The sequence below is a fragment of the Protopterus annectens genome, chromosome 12.part0 (genome assembly GCF_019279795.1).
Source record: "Protopterus annectens isolate FY-2018-M chromosome 12.part0, PAN1.0, whole genome shotgun sequence".
Taxonomy (NCBI): Eukaryota; Metazoa; Chordata; order Ceratodontiformes; family Protopteridae; genus Protopterus; species Protopterus annectens.
Genome location: NC_056746.1, coordinates 1,186,513,038 through 1,186,539,590, shown reverse-complemented (window position 1 = coordinate 1,186,539,590; position 26,553 = coordinate 1,186,513,038). Strand labels below are relative to the sequence as shown.

The 26,553-nt window shown below is 37.5% G+C and overlaps 1 protein-coding gene across 1 annotated transcript in view; it reads right to left on the bottom strand.

Annotated features, from left to right (window-relative positions):
- The window catches only part of LOC122817077 (E3 ubiquitin-protein ligase RNF182-like), a 156,038-nt gene extending 141,409 nt beyond the window's left edge, over nucleotides 1-14,629 (bottom strand). The window contains exon 1 of the mRNA XM_044090230.1: nucleotides 14,495-14,629. The gene's annotated coding sequence lies outside the window, so the exon portion shown is untranslated. The remainder of the gene's footprint in view (nucleotides 1-14,494) is intronic.
- Nucleotides 14,630-26,553: the final 11,924 nt, after the last annotated feature.

Below are 26,553 nucleotides of genomic sequence, written 5' to 3'. Positions count from 1 at the left end.
GAGATTCCAGACTATGGAATGGCTGGATTTGAGGGGCTATACATTAATCTTTTTGAACCATTAAGGTATACTATAAATACATCATTTTGACTATATTTCTCATTGACATTTGGAAGTCTGTAAATCTTATTCTACCTCCCAAATATAGACCCAAATCTTTCTTGATGACTTATGGATCCCTTCCTCTTTGATTTCCCATTATTCAATGCAAAACATAATGATGGCTGTGGCTTGCTGCAGTCATCACCATGGCTTCAGAAATGGGCACAGCATGGCTACAGGCCTTATTTACCAAAACAGTGGGTGAAGGTGAATTTAGAATAGTATGTATGCGAGCTATGAAAGGCTTTAGACTTTGTAAATTACATATTTCCAGCGCTGTAACTATATGGGGCAAGTTATATTCACAATAGATCTTTTTGAGAACTGATTGACAGTCACTATTCTCTGTGTATCACATATGAACAAACCAATGTATGCCAAGAAAACAGTCCTATGGGCCTATGAAAACTGTATCAGAAATTAGTGCAAAGCCAAAGAGCAATGAGCAATTGTGCCAACAGATCAAGCTTGGGAAAACCAAATCTGTGATGGTTGGCACCCAAAATAGACTTAGCCTGGTAAAGAATGATTTGATTATCCCAAACCAAAGTGTGGATGTATAGAATCAGCAGACTGCAAACTTTCAAGTACTTAGTAGTCTGAGTACATCTAACATTGATCTTTATACACTGTATCCAAAGCGCAGTAGACATGATGCAGTCACTGCTTACCATAAGTTACAGATTAGCATATTTTTTAACTGGAGAAGCACAAGAGACCAAAGAGGTGCAAAAGGTAAAGGGCTATGAATTTCTATACTGGAATATGTTCTTTCAGTTATAACTGGCCAGGTAATTTACAAAAATGCACTCCTCTCAGAACAGAATCAGTAGATTCATGAGTGGATCACCATGACGTGAAGATCTCTATCTAATTCTACTAAGTGCACTATGGCTTCCAAAAAGCCTCAGAACTACGTTTCTACTTGGTATCTTGATTCATAAGTTTCCAATCACTTCTTGGCCTTTTGGCTAAGATCCAGGACAGTATTAAACCTGACCTCTGCATATTTCTTAATAGAACACTGATAGCTAAACCCTTTATAAGAAAGCAGAGATCTGGTGAGACCTCAGGTCTAAGCGTTTTGCTTTTTTTCCTGAAGTAGCAATTTTAGCTTATCCAAAAAAAGCCTAAAGCTGGTAGTTTCCTGATAGTGGCAGCAAAAAAGAGTTCCACACTTTCAGACGTAGATATTAATTTATGGGGTGGAAAGTCCAAAGATTTTTAAAGTTGACATGTTGAGCTTCATGTTTCTTATAATTTATATGTAAGACATGGGGATTCCAGTATTTTGTTTAATAAAAGTAAACTGAGGTCTATGATATAATTTAAAAGCCAGAAAAATTCACTGGCAATGATTATGTCCATGTAAATAAAGTTATATGGTGTTACATGTGAGATCTACATCTGCAAGACTTTTTAATTAAGATGGCAGAACAATGGAACAGCAATAAAACCACAGGGATTAGTAAAGGATAAACATGGGGAAGGGGAGCACCTAAAGCTGCTAAGTGTAGACTTGTCAGAGTGAGGTGTTAGACTTAATAATATTTCAATACCTGTAAGCATTTACATATATAGTTAATACAATTACTGTATCATCTTAGTCTCTGAGAGATGATCGGTGGCTCATTGAAGCACTCCCTGAATGTAAATAATAGGCGCAACAAACGTTTGATGGCATATTTATTGAATACAGCCAGAAGGTGGGCTGACTGAACCAAATCTTTGTTAAATAAACCATCAGCAAGTCAAAGCAATTTAAGCCCATAGCAGGCTCCACAGAGCAACTGCAGTTTAGCTGAGGGTCTGGTTGAGTTTGTGTGGAAAACTCTGTGTTTTCATTTAACAGCACAAGCAAGTACCTACAATAATTTTGCCACCAGACCATTTTTTTTTATTTTATTATTTTTATTTATTTATTTTTCCTCCCAAATGACCACTATTCCTTCTTTTCCCAATCAGGAAGTACAGATAGGGACACTATCTTTTTAGATGCTCACAATGGGATTCTTTTATATACAGATATAAGAATTTTGCAGAATAATCCATCCCCACAATCACTGTAAAGGAATTAAGTTTTAGTTATTTAGAAAAAAAAATCAGTTTCTGTTGCAGACCTTTTTTCATACCTTATAAATTGTTTGTGATACTGTATCCTAGTTTCCTAGAACAATGAGAGTAAAGTGAAAGAATATTTCTTGAACTAAAAATCGCAGGAAATGACAGAAAGTTTGTAACCCTAAATAGAGCTGTTTGTCCTAACAAAACAAAACTTTAAACTAGAAGTCATTGTGTAATATCACAGGATCCCAGAAAGGCAGTATAAAATGAAGTGTTAATCATTTTGGCTAAAACTGCAAAGATTAAACTACACTGTGGCATCGGGCTAATGCAACATTTCTTGGCAAGCAGGTTCTTAAGCTGCCTGTGAAAATAAGAACTATTATATCTGAGAAGATCAGTTTGAGAAGGACAGTACAACAAACTAGTGACAGTAATTTGAATGCCTAACATTACATAAGTACAACACAGCTTTCTGCAAATACCATTACCTCCTACATCTACTGTAGAGCTCAGTCCAGTCTTGCCCGCTGGATAAATACCAAGTTCTATGTATCCTAATACCATAACTATGAGCACATACATTCATACAATAGAAGGTAGCTAAATTATTGATTTAAGTGCTGCTAAATTGTAAATTTGAAACTGGCATCAGAAGGCCTCATTACTAAGTAATGTTTTGAAAAATGTTACTAAGAGCATTTCTGAGCTATTTCCTAACAAAATAAAACTGGACAAAATAAGCTGAGACCCTGAGTCATACATTTAAAAAGACCTTATTGCACTAAAGACAATAAAATTTAATTAGAGGAGCTGGGAGCTGGAAGAACTGTGGCAGAGGGTGTGGAAGTGAGAGGCCACTGCTGAAGCAACCATCCTGGGAGGGAGGGAAGTGGTGTCTCTGCTGGCAGACCCATTCTTGCAAGGAGGGGAGGTGGTCTGGTCACTGTGCCACTAACTTCTACAGGAATGCAACAGGACTTTAAGTATCAGCTATAGGTCTTAGACACCATGCTGCATAGAATCCAGGAGACTTGTTTCCTGGGTTGGAACACATAGCCACTTGCCAGACAAGCAGTGTACAACAGATTCTCGGCTATCATGAGGGTGGGGCATTAGAATCTTTCTAGAGTAAGCCACAGACTGACCCACTCCCTAACACTCCACTCTTATTCTAAGGTTGAGAACTGATTAGATTCTCCCTTTACACAGTGAATGAATTCCCTGTGGGGCTTTTTCCTAGTGCTGGGGATGAATAAGCCTGGCTCTCAAGCCATAGGGTGAGCAGTGGGGGGAGGGCTCAGACAGTGGGTGGAGCAAAAGATGAGATTAAAAATAAATAAAATAGCTTCAGTAGTTTCAGCTAATTTTAACAAGTCTTTGTAAATTAACATTTCCCAGGCTAAATCCAGTGTGGAGTAATACATTCATCACATTTAGTTATGCTAGGATACAACAATTTCAAAAATTTATTCTAATATTGTGAAAAACAGACTATAGAACTCAGATGGTTTTTGGGCAACTGTAAAACAAAATAAGATTGGAGACACTGTCTGACTTTATTTTAAATATACAGAATAAAAAAAAAAAGAAGGCAGGATAATGCAGAACTGTGACAGATCTTATTGAGGGGAAGTCTGTCACAATCTGGCTGCAGTTTGGTGAGGTTTGATAAGTCTGTGCAACAAGTACTTCCCTACACATGACCCCATACATACTGTACCTAGATACTGCTGCAATCAGGGTAGCTCTTGCTCCCACATCAACTTGTTCCCATTTTCCCCAGTTCCTTACTGCCAGATCTCCACTAATCCTTATTTTCCATGTAAGGAAATTCACCTGATTATCCTATTATCCATTTTCTTGAGATTGGTCTCACCTGTCTACCTGCACCACTCACCTGGAATTCTATAATAACCAGTAGCTTCTTATGTTGAAACATAGTTACCTTCAGATAGCAGGTTTGTTTTAGATGCTTTGTGACCCTACTCTCACTGTCTGATTCCATTAGCGTAACTGACATATCATTAATGTGATAATCTCAATAGTTTCCTGGGATTTTCTTTATTCAAGCATTTTATTTACTTAAGGAGGCAGACAGTTAAATATGTGAAACCACATAACTCTATAATGAATAGTTTATAATTATGTAGTTCTATAATGATTATATTAATATTAAATCATTCAAACGTTGAAATGACAGCTGTCAGGAAGTCTGTATTGCATCCAGAATAAACAGCAGCTGTCACATTTCGAAATGTGATCGGTCTGCTCACCAATAAAAAATAAGCCAAATATCTAGACTGATATATTTACACAGTTAATAAACCATATTTACCTTGCATTCTAAACAAAAGTCACTTTGTTGTCTGGCTAGACTTGATTCTGCTGCCTAGCTAATGTCCGATTCTAAAATGAAAACTTAGTGATGGGGGGGGGGGGTTCACTGTTTTAGCATCTCAGGTCTGAAATGTCATTCGTACTTGTGTTACGATGCAAACTTATTTAATACAGGTCTTCTCCATATGTTCTGAGAAAAGTGTCAGTGCTTTAACGCTTAATGTATTCTAGTTTTGTCTTGTATTCTTTGGCTGCAGAAGATAATGCACATATTACACATATACGTTCTCAGTGTTAGTCAATTTAAGTCGGATCACAGAAATACAGATTCTAATGGCAGATATGGACTGCTTGCCCCATCTGATCTGCCTATTTCTCTATTTTCTGAAAAAAAACTGCAGGTCTTACTTAACCAACAGCTTATGTCTTTTTCCTTTCACTCAGCATTGGAACTGCCTTATATATGTCCGATGCATTCTTGAATCCTGTCACATTTTCCATGATACCATCTCATGTTAAAGGCTGTTCAATCATTCACCAACCTTCCTATGGAAGATACTTCCTTACATTTCCTTTCTCTTTGTCAGGGTGACCAGTTGCCCCACCCAGGAGCTAGTACTGGGTGTGGTGTGGATAATTGCAGCAATGAGAGTGAAGGTAAACATCAGTTGATCATTTGGGGGGGGGGGGGTGTTTGCAAAGGGATCCAGAAAAGTAGTCTGCATTTTTGCAGTAAATGTAAGATACTCTAGACCATGTTATCTGATTTTGTCAGGTCTGTTTTGGCCCTTTTTACACTCTCTTCTTAACCTATGTTGTTACAGATTGTTGTCATTATCAAAAAAGTCACAGTCAATAATCATAGTCTCCTTTGAGACTTTTTGTAATATCACTTATATAGACACTGAAAAGGACTGGTCTCAATACTGACCTTTGTGGTAGCCCACAAGAACACATCTATCCATCTGACTCCATTTACTGTGACTCTCGATATCATTTAACCTATCCAATTTTTGTCCATGCTACCACCTTGTTACCCACTTCAAATCTGTCTAGTTTGTTCATCATCTAGTGTCAAATAACATGCTGAAATCAAAGAAGGTCACATCTATAGTCCCCTTGAGGGGTAGAGATTATGGGCTTAGAGGAGCTGCTGTGAGAAAGAGGGAAGTGCTCCTATGGGGAGAGTCCCGGTAGTAGCAGTACATCCAGCCATTGCCAGGTAGATTGGCACTCATAGGTAATAACCCCCAACCCACCTAGAGAAGACACTGCCTTAAGTTCTAACTTCATCCTGGGCAGTCCTACAGGTGTTTGAGTTTTATCCCTGACTCCAGATCTCTAACACCACCAATAAGACAACTTGAGTCTGTCATATGGCCAGTGTGGGTGATGCATGGCTTCTCTGCAAATCTACCTTCAGTTAAGATAATGCATCAATGTCTGGAAATATAGGTGGAAATAATGGTATAGCTTCTCTGCAGGGCACAAGAAGAAAATATTCTTTTAAATAATTGTCTGATTTTATTACTCTACTTGCAACTGTATGTGTTTCCTGAGACTAACAGTTCACAAACTGTCTATTCTCAAAACCAGTAAAACATAAAACCACCGGGGTGTCCTAAAAATGGCTTCATTACATAAAGGAGAAGTGCTTTCATCTTTTTTACCAAGACTTCATCAGACAATTTTAAAATAGCCTTTGAAGAGATATAAATAGGAGTGATGATGATCACATGGTCGGATACACTTTACTTAAAGAAACAATGCATCATTTTAAAACTGAAACATATTCACACATTTTAAAACTCCTAAAAGGCAAAACACAAGCTTCCACAAACAAATTATGATGCATTATTGTTCTGTTGTGTTAAATTCAATTAACATGTATGTATAAAACTTATTGATTACTGTGTAAGAACTGTTAATATTAAAACTAAATATTCATGTACCTATCTCTCATATGCTTGGTACTTCAACAAAATACTGATGGATATAATGTCATTTAATCCTGGGGGAGCTGAGGCATTTAAATGTTGCTGCCACCATAATTCACACTTTTCAAGTATTATGTCCAAGGGACCACCCCAAGGACTTTGTTGTATCTGCTCCAGTATGGAGAATAAAAATCATTGTGCGGTATGTGCATTTATATGTTTAAATAGGGCATTTGTATTTTTTCTTTTATTTATTTTGTATATATGTTCATATATATGTTCTTTTAACTTACACTCTGTCTTCCCAATATAAAATCCACTATATACTTGGCATTCCGCTATATAAACCACACTGGTAGTATTGCAGTTAAATCGCCCTGTAATGTCGTAATTCTTAGAACCTACTGGTATAGTATCACTGGCAAAGATATGTTTGCAATAGTTATAGGTTCCACACTTAGACATTGTATCCATTGTTGTTTTATGTTCACTGGTTAAATTGTCAAAAATATTTTAAAAACTTGTACCTCTTTTATATACAACTATAGGTTGTTCACCCAACTTTTCAGCAACAATCCTGTCATTTTTTTATAAGCTGCTAATTCTTAATAATAATATTATGTATACCCCTGTTATCCATATAAAAGGTAATAAGGAATGCACGACTGAGCTGTATATTGTATTTGTTATTATTCATAATACTTAGCTGTGCATGATAATTTGTATTGAAACTTGTATTATTGTTCTCGGTATGTGCGCTTATCATAGACCCTTTATTTAATAATGGGATATAAAAACCTGAACTTCTTTTAATAACAACTTCAATTTTGTATCCTCTATTAATAAATATGTCCCTCTGCTACTCTCTGCTAGTGCTAGCAAAATGTAAAAAGGAATTTTGAATAAGTTGGTTTTCAGTACATATTTTTTGAAGGTCATTACTTTCAGCAGAATACAGACGTAGCTATGGGGGCAGATTGTGGGCCCCTATTTGTGAATATTATCATGGCAGCCTGTGAACAAAAATATGTGTATAATAGTGAATTTCAAACATCTTGGGCTATGTATATCCATTTCTTGAATGATATATTTATATTTTGGGCTGTCACAACAGATAGAATACAATTTGTTGATTAGATTAGCAATACTACATACATTTTTAAATTTACTTGTACCATAGGACATGATTCTGTAGCTTATCTGGATGTAAAACTATCTAAAGAAAACACTAAAATGGTCTAACATCCTGCATTTACAGAAAGCCAACTTATTCAAATTCCTTTTTACATTTTGCTAGTAGCACCCCTACCATCAGAAACAAGCAGTAACAAAGAGTCAGATGGTGTGGGCAGCAAGAATGGTCTCTGACCATCAGGAATTCTTGAAAGAATGTGATTTGCTGAGGGACATGGTTATTAATAGAGGATACCCTTTAGGATTGGTAAATTCTGTCAAAATTGAAGTTGTTATTAAAAGAAGTTCAGGTTTTTTATATCCCATTATTAAATAAAGGGTCTACAATAAGCGCACATACTGAGAATAATAATACAAGTTTTAGTACAAATTATCATGCACAGATAACTACTATGAATAATAACAATAAATACAATATACAGCTCAGTCGTGCATTCCTTATTACCCTTTATATGGATAACAGGGGTATACATAATATTATTATTAAGAATAAGCAGCTTATAAAAAATGACAGGATTGTTGCTGAAAAGTTGGGTGAACAACCTATAGTGGTATATAAAAGAGGTACAAGTTTTTAAAATATTTTTGACAATTTAACCAGTGAACATAAAACAACAAAAGCCAGAATGGCTAAGTGTGGAGCCTGTAATTAATGCAAGCATATCTTGACCAGTGATACTATACCAGTAGGTTCTAAGAATTACAACATTACAGGGCGATTTAACTGTAATACTACCGGTGTGGTTTATATCGTGGTATGCCAAGTATATAGTGCATTTTATATTGGGAAGACAGAGCATAAGTGAAAAGAACATATATATGAACATATATATGAAATACATAAAAGAAAAAATACAAATGCCCTGTTTAAATATATAAATGCACATACTGAACACCAATTTGTATTTTCCGTACTGGAGCAAGTAGAACAAAGTCCTCTGGGTGGTCCGTGGGGCATAATATTTGAAAAGTGTAAATTATGGTGACAGCTACATTTAAATGCCTCAGCACCCCCAGGATTAAATTACATTATATCTATCAGCAGTCTGTTGAAGTACTGAGCATATGAGAGATAGGTACATGAATATTTTGCTTTAATATTAAGAGTTCTTACACAATAATAATTTTCTTGGGTGGCGAAAGCCAGGGTACCTTTTTGGCTAGGCTTGTATAGGCCCTAGGGCCAATAGCCTGGTACCTACCTATGAACCTATGAACCTATAAACACATAAGTGTTATACATACGTGTTAATTGAATTTAGCACAACAAAACAACAATGCATCATAACCATCATAATTTGTTTGTGGAAGCTTGTGCTTTACCTTTTAGGAGTTTAAAATGTGTCAATATGTTTCAATTTTAAAATGATGCATTGTTTCTTTAAGTAAAGTTTATCCGATCATGTGATCGTCATGACTCTTATTTATACTGGTTCAAAAGCTGTTTTAAAATTGTCTGATGAAGTCTTGGTAAAAAAGATGAAAGTGGTTCTCCTTCATGTAATAAAGCCATTTTTAGGACACCACTGTGGTTTTATGTTTTCCTGAGACTAAACAAGATCTTCATTTTGACTGCCCACAGTTTTGTTTTCTGTGTTTTAACTACATGGATGTCTAAAGACCTCTTTTTGCCAGCCATTCTCATGTCCTGCTTTCCTTGTTAATGGTCACTACACCAAGTTTCATTCATTTACCATACAAGACCATGTATTCATCTCTGGGAAAAGTGGCACCCTATGGGTTCTTTCCTGGAGCCGGGAGGGTAGCTTGTGGCCTTCTCTTTGATATGGATCAGATGCTAGCTGGTGTTAAGTGTAGGACTTGCGATTCTGAGTTCAGACTCTCAGGGTTGGAGAAGATGGTCAGACTGTGTGGTGCTGGATAGGGGACAAATATATGTTGTTGTTTTTTTAACTTGGAAAGTTGGAAAATGCTGTCTGATTATGTAACCCCCTATTTCACATTTAACTGGGTAAATTGAATGTGTACCTCCCATCAGTGATAGGTACAGCTCATTAAGATCACCATGTCTCCTACATGAAATGAACAATTATCTACAGATCTTAGTCTTCCCTTTCCCTGTCTATTATCACAGTTGATCAAACTTCCTCTGAATTCCAATCATTAGCATAATGGAAGGATATGAGATGACAAATTATCTAACCTAAGACTCAAGTTACCTACCATGCGGTTCATAGATCACTTGACCTGTAGAATGTAGGCTGTGGAAAAAGGAAGTATACGCAGGAGGGAGATGGTCACCTTACTGATTCTTCTCCACATAGGAGCACTCCCCTCCTTCCCATGGCAGCTCTTCTGAGCCCGTAATCACTACCTCCCAAGGGGAAGCAAGCCTCTGCATGCTAATCTCCCCATGGTCGCCGTGAATGCGTTAATGGCAGCACAAGCTTGGTAAGCGCAGAACTCCACTTGGCGAACATACATTGCTCCCACCAAAGTAGTACCTTATGGAGAGAGTTTTGTTTTATAACACATCAGTGATCACTAGAGATCACTAGCCCAAAGATATGAATGGGAAAATGGTTGCCACTTTGAACTTGAACTTTAATCTTATTGTCTACTGATCCTTTCCTCCTAAGCATGTTACCCCTCCCATAACTGTGCTCTGTCCTTCAAAGGCTGCAAAAGCAATTGGTATAAGATGGTGGTTGGTAAAGCCATTTTGCTTCTGTCCTTATTTAACCACTGTTGAATCATAATGAATGATCTCACACAGAGCATGAGCATATTCATTTGTTCTATTTCGTAGGTGACTGGTCATGAAAGTGCATGGGAGGCTATGCCAGTTGCCATTTCATCAGTTTAGAGATTACAACAGACTTGGGTGGATGAAAATTTAGGTGCCCTAAGTAGTAGAATGGTGTGTGTGTGGGGGGGGGGGGGTACTTGGCCACCTGGTGTTTAGATGATGTAAACGTTTTCAAAATGCAAGTAGTAAGGATGATGCAGATGAATGGCTTATGTCTGATCTTAGAAAAAAACTGCATTTAGCTGTTGGGGGGTGGCATTGTTCCTCAAAGCTGGAGTGCAGGAAGGCAATAACCTATCACATAACATTTAAATTTAGCTGTATTGTGCATAGCTAGCTGTAGTTTTAAAGTTTTTGTTTTTAAATGTATAGTTGGCTTATTTAATATGTATTTGATGTGTCAAATGGATGGTCCCTTTGAGCATATGGTCTATTTCCAGGGAAAGCCTGGTGCTTTGAAGACTCCATGTGGAACAGTTATATATACAAATGCAAACACACAAGTGGCAGCCATTGTGGGCCATTTTAAACCTAGCCAATTTTCCCTTTCAAAGGTGAGAATCAAACCCTGTACCTAGTGTCTGTGAGGTAAACACCTTAACTATTATGCCAACCCCCAACCCCATAATTGGTAAATACATAATCATTTTAAGCAGCTTTGTAGGTGTTCCCAGTACAGAAAGGGGTAACTATTTTTTTGAGTAGATCCTTTGTTTCCCTTTGGAAAAGGAATATTGTGGGCAGTTTCCAACACCTTCAGTTAAAGAGTGTCTTAAAAGTGGGAATACTGGGGTTGCAATTTAGTGGGTAGCCAACTTCAGGAATCAAAGTGGAAGTACTTACATTTTCAGTTACTCCACAAACATACGGAATTTATAGTGCTGACAAAGATTCAAATTGTATTCCTTTTTTGTTTACCAGGTAGGTGGTCTGGTCTAAGAACCATTTTATCCATGACCTGTGTGCAAAGGCACAAAGTAACGGCATTGAAGACACACATCAAATGCAATGACAGCAATCATGAATGTAGAGTCTTATTACATTTCTCATTTGTTAACTATTTTCACAGAGGTGGAAATTATACATATGGCAAAGGTAACATTTTGCAATGGTGTACAAAACATTTTCACAAAAGTTGACATCTTATCCACAACAATTTTTCATTTAGCTGAATTCAGAAATATTAAGAGCAGTATCACAGAAGAATCCATTTGAAACAATCTTACATTCTAATTCTGAAGAACAGTGATAGTTATTTCATGACCAATAGTCTAAATCAGATACTCATATTTACAAAGTAGAAGTAAACTATCTTGAGATGTGATATATTAGAGTAACGGAGTAAAAATTAAGTTATTAGCAGTCCTCTGGCTGTCTAAGATACTAGGATGTATTGTAGTAATAAATTAACTTATCCTGTCCTTTTTTCCCAATCTCCCAACTGATTGTGGCAATGGAGGCTATTTACAGCCTCCTCAAAATGAAGGTAACATACCAGCAAAACTTCTAGCAGTTTAAGAACTTTATCCTTGGCCAATACTTTGAGGAATAACAGGATTTGTGGGTTTGAGTACAGATATTCCAGAAATGGAAGAAATGATGAACGGAGTCTTTCATTCTGCAATAAAAGGCCCTGAAAATCAATTTGGCACCAGAAATGTTAACTTTGGCTTTTGTAGTTGGGAGTGTTAAGTAGGCTTTAGAACTTGTTGAAATGCAGTAGGGCATGGCTGAAGACGTTATTTTCCATCAAGCCAGATGGAGCCAGGGTGCCTGCATTGGTAGGTTAGGTCTGTCATCATGATACTGTTGTAGAATGCAAAGCAAAGTAATAATTTAGTCAAGGTAAAGGGTTAAGCATAGAAATGGAGGACAGAAGGGGAATCAGTAAGAGGAATCAGTCTGAGCAATATTGTAGGTTCCACATGCAGAAGTAAACGTGGAGTTCCCAAGTGGTAGGCTGAGAGGCCTAACTTAATGGGAGTGAGGTGGGAGAGAGACAGTTGATAAGGACCACCAGCTCAGAGGTAGGTAAAGCAATGAGAGGAGAAAGGTGCCAGGCACAGTGGTAGGAAAAGATATGGGTCCCCAGAGAGAGAAGTTAATGTGCTGGAAGCCAGATAATGGTTGAGAATAAGCAGTAAACAGAAATGTTGTAGGGCAATAACCCCAAGTACTTCTTGAATAGACCAGGATCAGTCCTGAAGGAATAGTGCACAGATTTACCTATGTACACTCTACACTTCTACAGTTTAAAAAAGCAGAAATGTATAGCATTGTAGGAAATAGCACAAACAGTAGGAAAACATTTTGTCTAACAGACATAATGGAAATAAAGAGGTAAACAAAATACAAACTGTGATAACTATAATATTGTAATAATAAACACTAGAACGCAATGAAAGGCTATTTAGAAATGGCACAGTATACACAGTCCCAAACCCCAAGTACATTATGTGGTAGAAAATAGGTATTAATAATAACAGTTTAAATTAATAGATTGCTGCAGTGGTTGACATCAAGGAAAATTAAAGTGCAGTGGCAGCTGAACTAAGACGTCCTTTGCATATCTGGTATTTGTCAGTGACCACTCAGTAATAATCACAGTACTCATTACTATATGTTTATTTACTTAAATTACAGTGTTCTCTGCTCGACTGTCTGAATCGCATCACTTAGGCCATGTCTAAAGAAGGTACTTCTTGAGGCACAAGTAGAATAAATGCTGCTGCAGAAAATGTGTAATGTGCGTGAGTGCCACGGACTACACCTTACCACTACAAATGACATGATTATTTATAGAATTTATGACAAATAACTGCAATGTAGATTAAGAAATGTCAACAAGGAAATAATACAGCAGTTTTATAGTCCAGTTACAAAACAACAAAGTATCACTGAAGCGTATATTTAGTGAATGAATACTTTAATTCACATATTAATAAAAAATAAGTGAAAAGGTGTACTGGAAAACACAATAACAGAATTCCTCTGCTTCTTTTACAACAGGAACCAAGGAAAATTCTTGCCATTCTTTCTATTGGGTACCACTAGAGAAACTTTTAAATACGGAAACTAGGATCTTGTATCTTAATATAATTGTTTTAGAAATATGTAATTATCATTAAGAAACAAATATGTCTTTATACACCAGTACTTCAGAATGTGGGTTTTCATTACGCATTTTTCATAGCTGTATTGTCAAAGTTCCTTACTTCTTTTCTATCACCTGTAAGTCTAAAAAAAGATTAAATATTTTGCCCACTTGCACCTCTCTAAACATATAAAAAGTGTACTACATCTGAACGAACTTTCAATAATGCTAATGCTGGCTAACCTCTTATGTGAAATTAAAATTAAGGTGAAATTAAAGGCTGTCTGCTACACCTCCACTGTCAAAGTCCCACGAGATGCAATTACCAGTCAAGCATGCACTATGGTTCCATCTTTCTTATACAAGTTACAGAGCAAGGAATACAAGGTGATACTTCCAACAGCATATGAAGGAGCCACCTCAACAATAAGGACTTCTAGAGAGTTTTAAGTGCTCACACTAGGTTCCCAAATGCTTCTCGTTTATACTTCACTACAGAAATAAGTCTTCACATGTCTATTTTAAACAAAATAAACTCATTTCTTAAGCTTGTGCATTACTTAGTGCAAGGACTATATACAATATTTGTATTGTTATTTCATTCTCTAAGTAGCAAATAAATACATACATATATACATACATACCTACGTACATACATACATACATACATACGTATGCACATACATAACATACATACATATTGAAAACAACAAATTCCTGCTTCTTGCCAACCATTTACATAGGTAAAGGTATCCACATACACTAATGGGGGAGGGGGAGTTACCATAATTAGCTTATTTCAAAGCTTTGCAGCAGAAAAAAATACATAACATTTAGCATTTACAAGTTTGCTCATACCTCATTTAATAGATTAATACACAGAAAGGCAACAACAGAAATCCAGACAACAAGCCTTATTCCGGGTACAAGAGCTGTTTCATCAGAACAGTGTGCAGGTAGATTATGAACACAACAAAGAGATGGGTTCTTTACCTGTCTGCAGTGTTTTTTGAAGAGTTCTGTTGCTTTTGGTTGTAACCTGTCCCCTTTAACAGGAAAGGCAAGGGGAGACAGTGGTGTGTCTGAATGTTTAACGGCAGCCACTCCTAGATAAATAGCTACCCCCACTGCAGCGACATGAGCATCAGTGACGAAGCTAGCTGCAGGGAAGTCTCTTCTCAGTTCCCATAGTAACAAGCAGATGATGGCAGAGCAGAGTTAGTTTTGCCATTTAAAGAACAGGCAGCAGGTGTTTTTTTCTTCATTGCTCTACATTTTAAAGCCTTTTATCATTGCTGTGTACACTGCACAAGCAAATAACAGCTACGCTTATGCAGTCTCTCTTGAATAATTTCTGTAGTAAAGAACAAATTTATCCATAAGGTTAATTTTTGTATGCCACTTTCTCCTGACATAAAAATACCACTTTTTAAGACAATGGTGCTACACAAATTGTAAAATTAAGCTGGTGTACAAAGTTATAAATTCCCAAAGATAATCTGTCTGTAATAGATCTTGGATGTGTTTATAAAAGGAAAATTAATCCAGGAAGGCAATGTCTGAAAAAAGTCTGCAGGATGAATTTCCTTAAAAAACGACCTTCAAATAACCCAAAGAAAGCTGCCCATTGCAGTTCACTGAAGACCCCAGACATACTGGAACTGTATGCAAACATACTGCAATACTCTAAACTATATTATATGTAACTAGACACACTGTTGACAAGGTGCCCAATAATGCCTTTTAGGTAATTTTAACTACAAGGGTAACCTTATCCCACGTTTTGCTATATAACAGGAAACTGGCTTTAGAATATATATAAATTATGGACCATCTGTAGTATGACTTCCTTAAAATATAGTGTTATTTAACTACCATTTCAAACCTGGTTACAAACTAAAAACAATAAATGATGTGTGTTATAAAACCTGTTTGTCTGATCAAACCTGTTGCATTGTATCTTGTATTCTAGTGAATCCTGCTCGAAGTCAGAAGGGCAGCCTCAGGGCATGGCTGATAAGTGGAATAGAAAAAGCACAATACAGTCCATTTATAACAAATAACAGATTTAAGTAATTAAAATAAATCAGCATATAGTCATGGTACCCCAAAGCTCGGATGCAGTATAGTCCTGCTTAACAGTATTAGTACGGTCTGTGTTGCTTCAGTACTGCTGTGACTGATATGCATTTATAAAAGTAACTGCGGATTTTAATCCAGTAATCACACCTGTTAGGCTACTATCAGGTTTAATGAGATAATGGTACTTTTTAAATATGCAAGATCATGAAAGTTCAAAATACTGAAAACTCAAAATACTGACTCTCATAATACTGAAAACACACAGGATATCAACACTTACTATATTCCAGCACAAGTACATACAGAAACAAATAAAAGACAAACCATATTACTCTTCTCCAAGTATGAGCTGCGTCCCCACACCCCTCGCTACTTAAATATATCAACTCCGAGATTGCACTTAGTATAGTGAAGTGCAATCTCAGAGTTGATATATTTAAGTAGCAGGGGGTGCGGGGGCACAGCCTCCCACATGGAGGGTGCAGGGGGGCTTGCCCCCTGCTTATAGCTGAAGGGTAATATGTTTCTGTATGTACTTGTGCTGGAATATAATAAGTGTTGGTATGCTGTGTGTTTTCATCATTATGAGAGTCGGTATTTTGCATTTTCAGTATTTTGAACTTTAAAGATTTTGGTCTCAGGATTTTGGGCTTTCAGGATTTAGAAGTAAACCTACATATATATATATATATATATATATATATATATATATATATATATATATATATATATATATACATATATATATATATATATGTATATATAGATAGATAGATAATCAAAGGCAATATAAAATAAAATAAATAATGAGTGTTGCTATCTCAGTTTGTAACTTTCAATATTCCAGATGCAGGTAGAAGACAGATGTATCCTACGAACTCTGAATTAAAATTTGTCCCAGTTTACTGCATTCAGGGCTAGTAGATAAATGGAAGGATAACTGTAATGTCTAAGTAACAGAATGGTTATATATACAGAAAGGCATTCTTATTGGACTCGTAAAATAAGCCAGAAGTGTCATAGCCTGGTCCCTCCCACAAAATGACATCAATGCCTAAGATCCAGAGCTTATCTAAACAATCTTGTAGTGGTTTGTGATTGACTGGGCAGTAGCTTGGTAAGAAAAGTTTTTATTTGAATTTATATTTTATTTTTTACCGCTGTTTTTCACTCTTTGTGGGAAGGAAGGGATTGTAGACAAGAAGATTTACTTTGCTATATATTTTGTTGTTTTACCTTTAAATTTTCACTGTTAGTTGTTAGAAAGGGATAGGTTTTCGACAAGCAAACTTTAACCATCACAAGGGGCCTAGCCGGCTATAAATTCACACAGACTTCAGAGACAACAATCCAGAGCTTATTTAAACAATCCTGTCTTGGTCTGGAATATTTTGATCTTTACTGTTAAAAAGATGTGCAACTGCGAGCGTTAGTGAGCAGAAGCAACTGAGCACCTTCTTGAGTGATGTAAAGGAATTCCAGCTTTTGTGTGACTTCCGCAACTTGTACGGTCAGAGCAACAGCTTTACTGTACTTAATGTAATATTCAGTTGTGCAATTTTTCTCACAAAAGTTGATTTAAAGTCTCTTTGAATTCTGTGGTAACTGATTTTGATTAGTCTTTTCTTTTAGAATTGCTTTATTCATTTGCAGCTGAATAAGAATTTCTTAAATGAGTACACCACTAATGATTTGCAAAAGCACAGATATCTTGTACAGTGTAATAAAGGCTATGTATATTTAAAAGTAATGCCTGATAACACTGGTGATCTTTTTTCCTCATGTCAAAAGTTGGATGATTTGTTTACCATTAATAGTCATAAATCTAGACTCACTGATGACAATTGCACTTTTGCAATTGGTATGGCTAGGAGATCTATTGTTAATGACTGGACTGATGAGATAAATGTTAGGCGAACAGTAAATAGAACACATTTAGAAAAAAATGTCTATTGTCTTTAAAGATCACTCAACACCTATGAAACAAGATAACGCCACTGACAACTTTGGAATTATGGATACAAATATTCAGCAATCTGAGGTTTCAGAACTTATAGAAGGAAATAAAAAAAGAAAGAAAGGAAGAATTTCACAACAAATAAGGAAGAAAAAGAAACTGATAAATGTCTGTAAAGCAAAGAGAATACGTATTAAAAAGGACACTGCTTTGTTATGTAACACACAGATTACAGGAAACAATAATGCTTTTCTGTCAGAAAACCTTCAGTCTACAGAAAAAGGGATAATTTTTCCAAAAGCAAAGGTAAAAAAAGAGGCAAGAGGCAAATAAAAAGGAAGAAATCAAAGTTGAAAACTGAAGGATTGAAGAACATTACTGTAAGAAAAACAAGGGGAAAGATAGACATTGACAACATGGCTGAAGCTGTGGATTTTCAAAGTCAGATGGATGAGAACTATATGCTTGCAAATGTAACAGGTCATGCTGGATAAATAGATACCTCTCCCACAGACTCCCACTTCTCTGGAACAAGCTTCCAGTTCATGTGAAACAGAGCCCTTCTTCAATTGCAACCTAGATCAATGAATGGATGACTGCAAATTCACTCCTGGGGTGGAGCCCATGTCCCTCCTGGACTGAGGAAGTCACTATTAACTACTACAGACCCTTACCTCTGCAAACTCCATACACCTAACCGCCGTCAATTGGGGCAATGCGGGATAAATATGGCTAAGCTTGTAAGGGCTCTAAGGCTGTTAGCCTAGTAACCTTCTATGAACCTATAATATGCAATGAAAACAATGAGATTAATAAAACTAATGGTGATGAAGATCATTCCTTTGTAACAACTGACAGAGCAGATATTATTGAATTAGAAGATGAAGGTTCTTCAGATCTAGTCAAAAATATTCTTGTAATTGGAGATTCATTTATTAGAGGAACTGATACTTACATTTGCAGAGAAGATAATGAACACTGAATAGTATTATGCTTGCCAGGAGCAAAAACAGAGGATGAATCACAGGATGGAAGACAGGCCTTAGAACGCCTTAATGTAAGGAAGTATAGCTCTGTTTTTATTCACATCGGTACAAATGATCTCATCCACAAGGACTCTCTGATTGTTAGTGGGGAACTTACAGCCCTCTTATATGGCATAGCTTGTACAGGTGTTAGGATGTATTTTTTACAAATCACATATAGAAAGGAGAGTCCAGTCACCACGAATGAAATGATTTTTGGGTAAATACCTACATAAAAAATATTCCATTTTGTTGTTGTCTTTCGACTTTTCCCGGTTAGGGGTCACCACAGCAGAACTCTGGTCCGCTAATGATTGGCAGTAGATTTTCACAAACGCCGAGGTGCCAACTCGATGTTCAACCTTCAATGAAGGCATGCCCATTTACGCATGTCTTTCGAATGCCCACCCAACCACAGGGAGGACATGCAGACTCCACACATGGAAATGTGTAGAGCATCCAAGCCTAATTTTGGGCACACATTTTCAGACAGGATGGCATGCACATTTCAAGATTAAGGAAGAGAATTTTTGCAACATCTATTTTGCAATATTTGGCAAACACAAGGCAGAATTTTTGTAAGGTTGAAAATGTAACAGTTCACAGATAGAGACATCTGATGCATCTCTGATGTGTGTTCATGCTAGGAGAATTAATAGTTTTTTTAAATGGAAAATTTGCTAATTTCCCACAAGACTGATGTTATTGTTTGTGAAACATGGTTAAAGAACAGTGACTGGAAACTATTTCTGTCAAGATATAAATGTTTTTACTGTAACAGACATTCTAACAAAAAATCAGGTGGAGGTGCTATGATAGGGATTAAAGATAGTTATGAGGCCTGTGATTATTACATATTCAATGATAACACCAATACTATAGATTGTGTAACTGTAACAATAAAGACACTCCTGGAACCTATAACAATTGTTGGAGTTTATAGACCACCAAAGTCAAGTGCTGATGACCTACAGGGAATTCGTACATTTCTTGCATGAAACACAGGAGGGAAGAATAACAGTGCCTGAGGACTTAAATTTACCAGAAACAAACTGGAATAATATTGATTCAACAACATTAGTAAGGAAATTATTCACAACATATGTTCAGGAGCAACAATTGCTTCAAATTGTAAAAAAACCTACCAATGAACAGAACATACTAGACATTGGGGGGGGGGGGGTTCAATAAAGCTTATATGGTCATTTTTTCCATATGCACATTGCAGAGCAATGCAAACATGAGCACGAACACTTTTAGATTCAGTACGCTCTGTGTAGGGGCACGCAATCACATGCACTTAAGATCAAATATGGAAACTTTTGTGGAATACAAATTTCAGCATAAGTAGCTGAAATTTATGCTAATGAACCAAAACAACACAGTGAAGCAATCCAACAACCGTGTATACTCAGTGTCCATGCTGGTAGTGTACACGGAAATTTTCCACATACAAGAGCCTACATGGAAGCAAGGGCATGTAAAAGTCCAGAAATATGGACAAAATTCCTCTGTAAAGGTAACAACACACATATAATTGATGATGTATACACTGTGGATATCTGAAAGGATCAGAGGAGTGTGTCAGATTACTATATTTTTTTTTACCTCCTGTTTGGGCAGTACATCACTTGCCGCAAAAGGTTTTAACTATGATTACCAAAAAAAACATGTAAAAGAGTTGTATAAAGTACTGTAACCATAGGTAATGTAATACCTTCCTCATGTCTGTAAAATAGTGTTCCCATGCTGTTGACCAGCTTATATGGTTACTAACTGTGTAGATTCCAGACAGTCAGCATGGTTATTATGCAAATAAGTGCAAAAATCAGTGTATCAGTGGATTTGTTGAATCAGAAAAAGCAGGATCTGTGTACAGATGTTCACTTCTTGTAGGCTTCTACACTGGTGTTTATGTTTCCAATGGATGCCGATGACATCAGCGGGGGGGGGGTGTCAGGTCAGTTTCTTTTTTTTTTTTTTGTGTACTGCCACGTTTGCACAGTGTGCTGCCTGCTGCAAATGTTTTTGGTGATGCATACCTTGTTTGCACAACTAGACCACCCGCGTATCAGATATGAGCTATACATCCAAAAATAGAAACCAGATGCATTCAGTTGATATTGCTGAGCACCACTGGGCATCATGCAAACCCAGTAAGTGAGGCTGTGCTCTGCTAATATCCTCAACTTACAGGACTTTGTGTAACTCCTCCTGTGGTGACAGGTGGTAAGTTTTGGACTGGAGTACAGATGGTCCTGGGTTCTAGTACAGAGTATGCAAACTTTTCTCATACTGTTGTGACATTGCAGCTTATACAAATAAAGTGTAACTTGCAGTAAATAGCATTTTCTGTATGTTTTATGACAACAGGGATGAAAATATAAACTTTTGACATGGCTTACCTTAGTTATGCACAGCTGCACTCTGCTGCATGATGGTGTGCACAGCACACCGTTGTGCACTGAAGTAGGACCCTTAAATCATGTTAGTTATATCCTAAGTAGGTGAATTGCATATTAATTAGCCAATCCCACATGGTGGAAATACTCAAGATATATAAAGTATGCATACAGCCTACATTCTGATTTTCCCGTGATACTTTAAGACCATTGGAGTAAAGACTTGCAAATTTTAACTGCTATAATGCTAGGGGCTGCTGTGGGTCTGCTACATCTGTATGTGCTAGATGCTGAAGTTAGTGCTGCTGGTGCTGCTGAAAATAGGCCTAGGCCAAGAAGGAAAAGAATGTTCAGGCCCACGGTAACTTTCCAGGTGCTGCATGAGCTGGAGATTGTAGAGCACTACATGTTGGACAAGGACATATCACAAGAACTCTGTCAGCTCTGCCACTCTCAACTCAGAGCCAGAGCTAACTGAGGGCAACCTATCCCAGTGGAAACTAAGGTATGTGTAGCCCTTAGGATATTAGCTACAGGTACTTTTTAAAGATAAATTGGGGACATGATGGGGGTGTCATAGGCATCAGCATGCAGGATACTCAACCATTTCCTGGATGCTATGCTCCTACATGACAGTGAGCACATATCTTTTCCCATTTCCCTTGAGGAGAGGCCCAGCAATATGCAATTATCCTACCATGCATCGCACTATCCTGAAGTACTGGGTGCCATAGATTTCACTCGTGTACACATCAGATGTTTGCTAGGGGGGACATCCCACAGGGTCATTTACTGGAGGATGATGGCTATGCTCTAAAAATGTGGAGGATGACACCCATCAGAAATTCACGCACACCCATCCATGGAAGAATGCCATAAAGAGGCACACACACAAACTAGGAACATCATACAGAGTGTATTTGAGCTTCTGAAGTCATGGTTCTGGTGCCTAGATATATCCAGTGGAACCTTGCAGTATACTCCATGCACATGTACATAAATATTCACAGTATGTGCTATGCTCCACAATCTGATCCTGCGGAAACAGCTGCAGAGCTGCAGCAGGATCAGCAAGGGGAAGGGGCACACATCCTCCCACCAATGCCTAGGCCACCACATTCACAGTCACAGGAGGACTCAGAGGAAGAACCCTCAGATGATGTCCGTGTAGGTAGACATAGGTGTGCTCAGTGTGCCATTGCTTCGGCTAAGTGAAAATGTATAGCACATTCACTGACCACTTAGGAGTCTAGAGACTAATACCTTTCTTGCTTGCATCAGACAGAGTCAGCACTGAATTAAAGTTGTGTCAGCCACTACATTTGCAAGGCAGGGCCTTAACCTACACTGTATTCTTGAAGAGTAGTATGACATATCCTTGTAACTATGAACTTGGTACAGTATGCAAGTAACTACTGGTGTATTTGTAGAGAAATTAAATTAACATGTGACTACAGACACTTATTTTACTATTATGTGTCCATTTGTAATTGGTAGACCTCATGCATGAAACATTCATACAGTCCTACTGCAGCAGATTAGTGGTACATCATTCAAGAGAGACATTTGAAAGCAAAGCTACACATTGCAGTATCTGACTTCTGACTTATTTGTATCCTAACTGTAAATGTGATTTGTTCCCTCCCCCGAAATAGGAGTGTCCCCTTACAACTGCCATAACAGTAACTCGTCTATGCTACCCCCAACCCCACAGTATATGGGTGTTTGTCACAGTTATTAACCCCCACATTTTCAGGACAATAATATAGATTTGATCATACATTGTATGTTTTATGTAGCTGATGAATAGCAGTGTACATTTTTGTGTGATGAATGACCCCAGTTCAAGCAAGTTGCTTCTGTGGCCAAAAGGACTAAGGCAGTCATCCTGTTTGATGAAGCTGTTTTGCTGTTGAAGGTACTAATCCTGATATAATTAGATGTTTTGGAGATGTACTAGCAATAGGCTGTGTTATACAGACTGTGACTTTTGTCTTATTATTTTAATTCCACATTTGCACAGTGTACCACATAAGCCTTTCTGATAAGGCTTAGCCAGTTTGTGTGGAGAGCAGCATTGCAGAAACAATGAAAGAGGAAATAGGATTTATGTCAGACTACCAATCACAGACACCGGATACATTCAAGTATTGCCGTTAGTAATTGGTAAATCCTGGCATGGAGCACAGATAGGAGTGGGCTGTAGTAGCAGGAATATATGACTAAATAATAAGTCTCAGATGGAGCAATGCACCTTGAGTTTGCACACTTCTTACCTACGTGCAAACAGTTAAAAAAAGGCAAACATGCATGCGTGTATACTTAGTTAACCATAGAGTAAATCTGATGCTTCTCGTGCTATTGCATTTTATATATATATATATATATATATATATATATATATATATATATATATATATGGGTCTACTTCAAAACACTGAAATCTCATAACATTGAAATTCAAAACATTGAGACCATAACATCGAAAACCCAAAACAAAGAAAACTCAGAACACTGAAAGTGTGCATTGTAGCACAGAAAACTACAAAGCACATGTAAATAACATCCCCTCCACCTATAACAACACCAAAGTAAGAAACACAGTTTTTACTACGTTTCTGTAGGGGGAAAGCCCCTGCTGCACCCCACATGTGGGGGGCTCTGCCCTCCACACCCCCGTAAATTAAATATACCAACTCCTAGACTGCACTACAGTGGAAAAAAGTTAATTTCCTAACCCTATTGTAACATGATCACCATACAGAATGTTACCATTTGAATGTGTTGCTTTCATGGAAGTTAAGTTAGTCTTCTGAGAAGTGCTGGGAGAAATGAATAGGGGAAAAAGTGTTTATTTCGCCATATGTGTTTTTAGGCCATACAGGTAAGTGATTTAGACATTATGTTTACATTCTGCATGGTGATTGCGATACAGTGAGGTTAGGAAATTAACTTTTTTCCACTGTAGTGCGATCTTGGAGTTGGTATATTTAATATATGCAGGGTGTGGGGTGCAGGGGGGACTTGCCCCCCTGCAGAAATGTATAAGAAGTGTGTTTTTTACTTTGGTGTTGTTATAGGTGGAGGGGATGTTATTTACATGTGCGTTGTAGTTTTCAATTTTATGGTGCAATGCTTCAGTGTTCTGAGGTTTCGTTGTTTTGGATTTTCAGTGTTTTGGGTTTTCGATGTTATGGTCTCAGTGTTTTGAAGTTCAGTGTTATGAGATTTCAATGGTTTGAAGTATACCCATATGGCCTTAGTGCCCTACATACCTCTCAACTTCTTAGAGGAAGAAATCTGGACAAAGCCACAAACAATGGGGGTGCAAAAGCCCAAAAATAGGGACACTTTTTTAAATATTGCTCTTACAAACTTACAAAGTTGATAGAATAACAGGCGTTGCATTAGCATGAATTTTTCTGAAGGATATGAAGTCTAAAATTCAGATGTGTGACATTATTTTCTGACTTCTTTTCTCAATGAGTTGCCATTGATTTTCCAGAAAACCACAATTTTGTGAGAAACAGACTAAAAATATGAATAAAAAATCTGGACATTCTGCAAAAATCTCAACAGTTGAGAGGTATGGTGCCCTATCATTTTCAAACCCCCATGTCTCCCCTAAGACTACATGTGGAAACATTGCAAATTGAGGGCACAATATAAGTATATGTACATACATTGAAAAAATATCCATTTGTTTCCCTACTAACAACAACATGAACAATCACAACAGCCATGTGTCTCCTTGATTTTTACACACATATATCAACCACTGTCCAAGTTGTAATATATAATGTTGTGTGCTCCCTCATGGACAGGGCCAATTGATAGTGCTCACGGGTTTGATCATCCAAACACAAACAGACAAATATGCTCAATAAGGGTATTAGCCTCGGGTGACACTAAGCAATTGTTCAGCACAGGGCTTATTTATGTCATCTAGTAAAAGTTCACCTGCAGTCCTACATAAATCAAATTTTTGCTGTGGTGCATGCATTACGTACTGTGTTCTTCAGTCCCTGTACTAAGCTAGGTAGGGGTTCTAATCTCACTGTAGTCACCTGTGTGTGTATAAACCAACAGCGGAAATGTGCATCTCAGTCCAGCTTCCCAAAGGATATGGCTTTCCATTGCTTTCCTGCTTGCCTACACATCAGTTCCAAGCAGGCCTCCAAATACAGGTCACCCACATGTCCTACAGATGTCATCTACTATAAGATCACCTGCAGTCAAAAATCAGATGTGTGCTGTAGTGTGTGCATTAAGTACAGTAATCTGTTCTATGTAAACCTATATAGGTAGGGGTTCTATCCTCACTGCAGCCAACTTGGTGTGTGTATCCCCATAAAAAAGGGTGTAAGTGTGTATCCCACACTGACAGCTCAAATGGCATGGTTTTTCACTGTTTTAGTGCTAGTACAAACATTTATTCGAAGCAGGCCTACAAACGTGACATGCTGATGTCATCTACTATAAGATAACCTGCAGTTCTGTTAATATCAGACTTGCACTGTGGTGCATGCATTAAGCACTGTCATCTGTAGCATGTCAATCTAAATAAGTAGGGGTTCTAGCCTCACTGCAGCCAGCTTGGTGTGTGTGTGTGTCTCCATAAAGTAGGGTGTAAGTGTGTATCCCACATTGACTTCTCAAATGGCATAATTTTGCATTGTTTTATTACTAGCACAAACATCCAGTCAAAGCAGGCTTACAAACTCTTGCTCCTACATGGCCTGCTGATGTCATCTCCCATAGGATCACCTGCAGTCCAGGTAAAATCAGACTTGTGATGTGGTGTGTGCATTAAGTACTGTGATCCTTAGTATGTAAATCTAGATATGTAGGGGTTCTATTATCATTGTAGTCAACTATGTGTGTGAACTGTTGGTGGATGTTACACAGAGCATTTTACAGCAGCCTATGAAACATTGCCCTCTTGTCTTCAACAGACAGTGCTGATGTCATCAGTGATATCAGATTATTAGATATGTATACATCACAACAGGACATGGTTACACACTAGCCTGACAGACACCTCATCCTCTATAAGACAGACAACATTGACACTTATGTTATTTTATGCACAAACATCATGACATCTATTTGCAATGGTGATGGACAGGTTGACACATTCGATCACGCAGGAGTCCCCATGGACTATGATGTTTGTGGATGATATTGTGATCTGCAGTGAGAATAGGGAACAGGTTTAGGAGGCCCAGAAGAGGTGGAGATATGCTCTCCAGAGGACAGGAATGAAGGTGAGCAGGACTAAGACATAATATATGTGTGTGAATGAGAGGGAGGCTAGAGGAATGTTGAGGCTGCAGGGAGTAGAGTTAGTGCAGGCATATCATTTGAAATACTTTGGATCAACAGTTCAGAGTGATAGTGAGTGTGGCAGACAGGTGAAGAAGAGAGTGCATGAAAGGTGGAGTGGGTGGAGAAGAGTCATAAGTGATTTTTGACAGACGGGTACCAATAAGAATGAAAGGAAAGGTCTACAAGATGGTAGCGAGACCAGCTATGTTATATGGGTTGCAGATGGTGCCACTGACAAAAAGACAGGAGTCATAACAG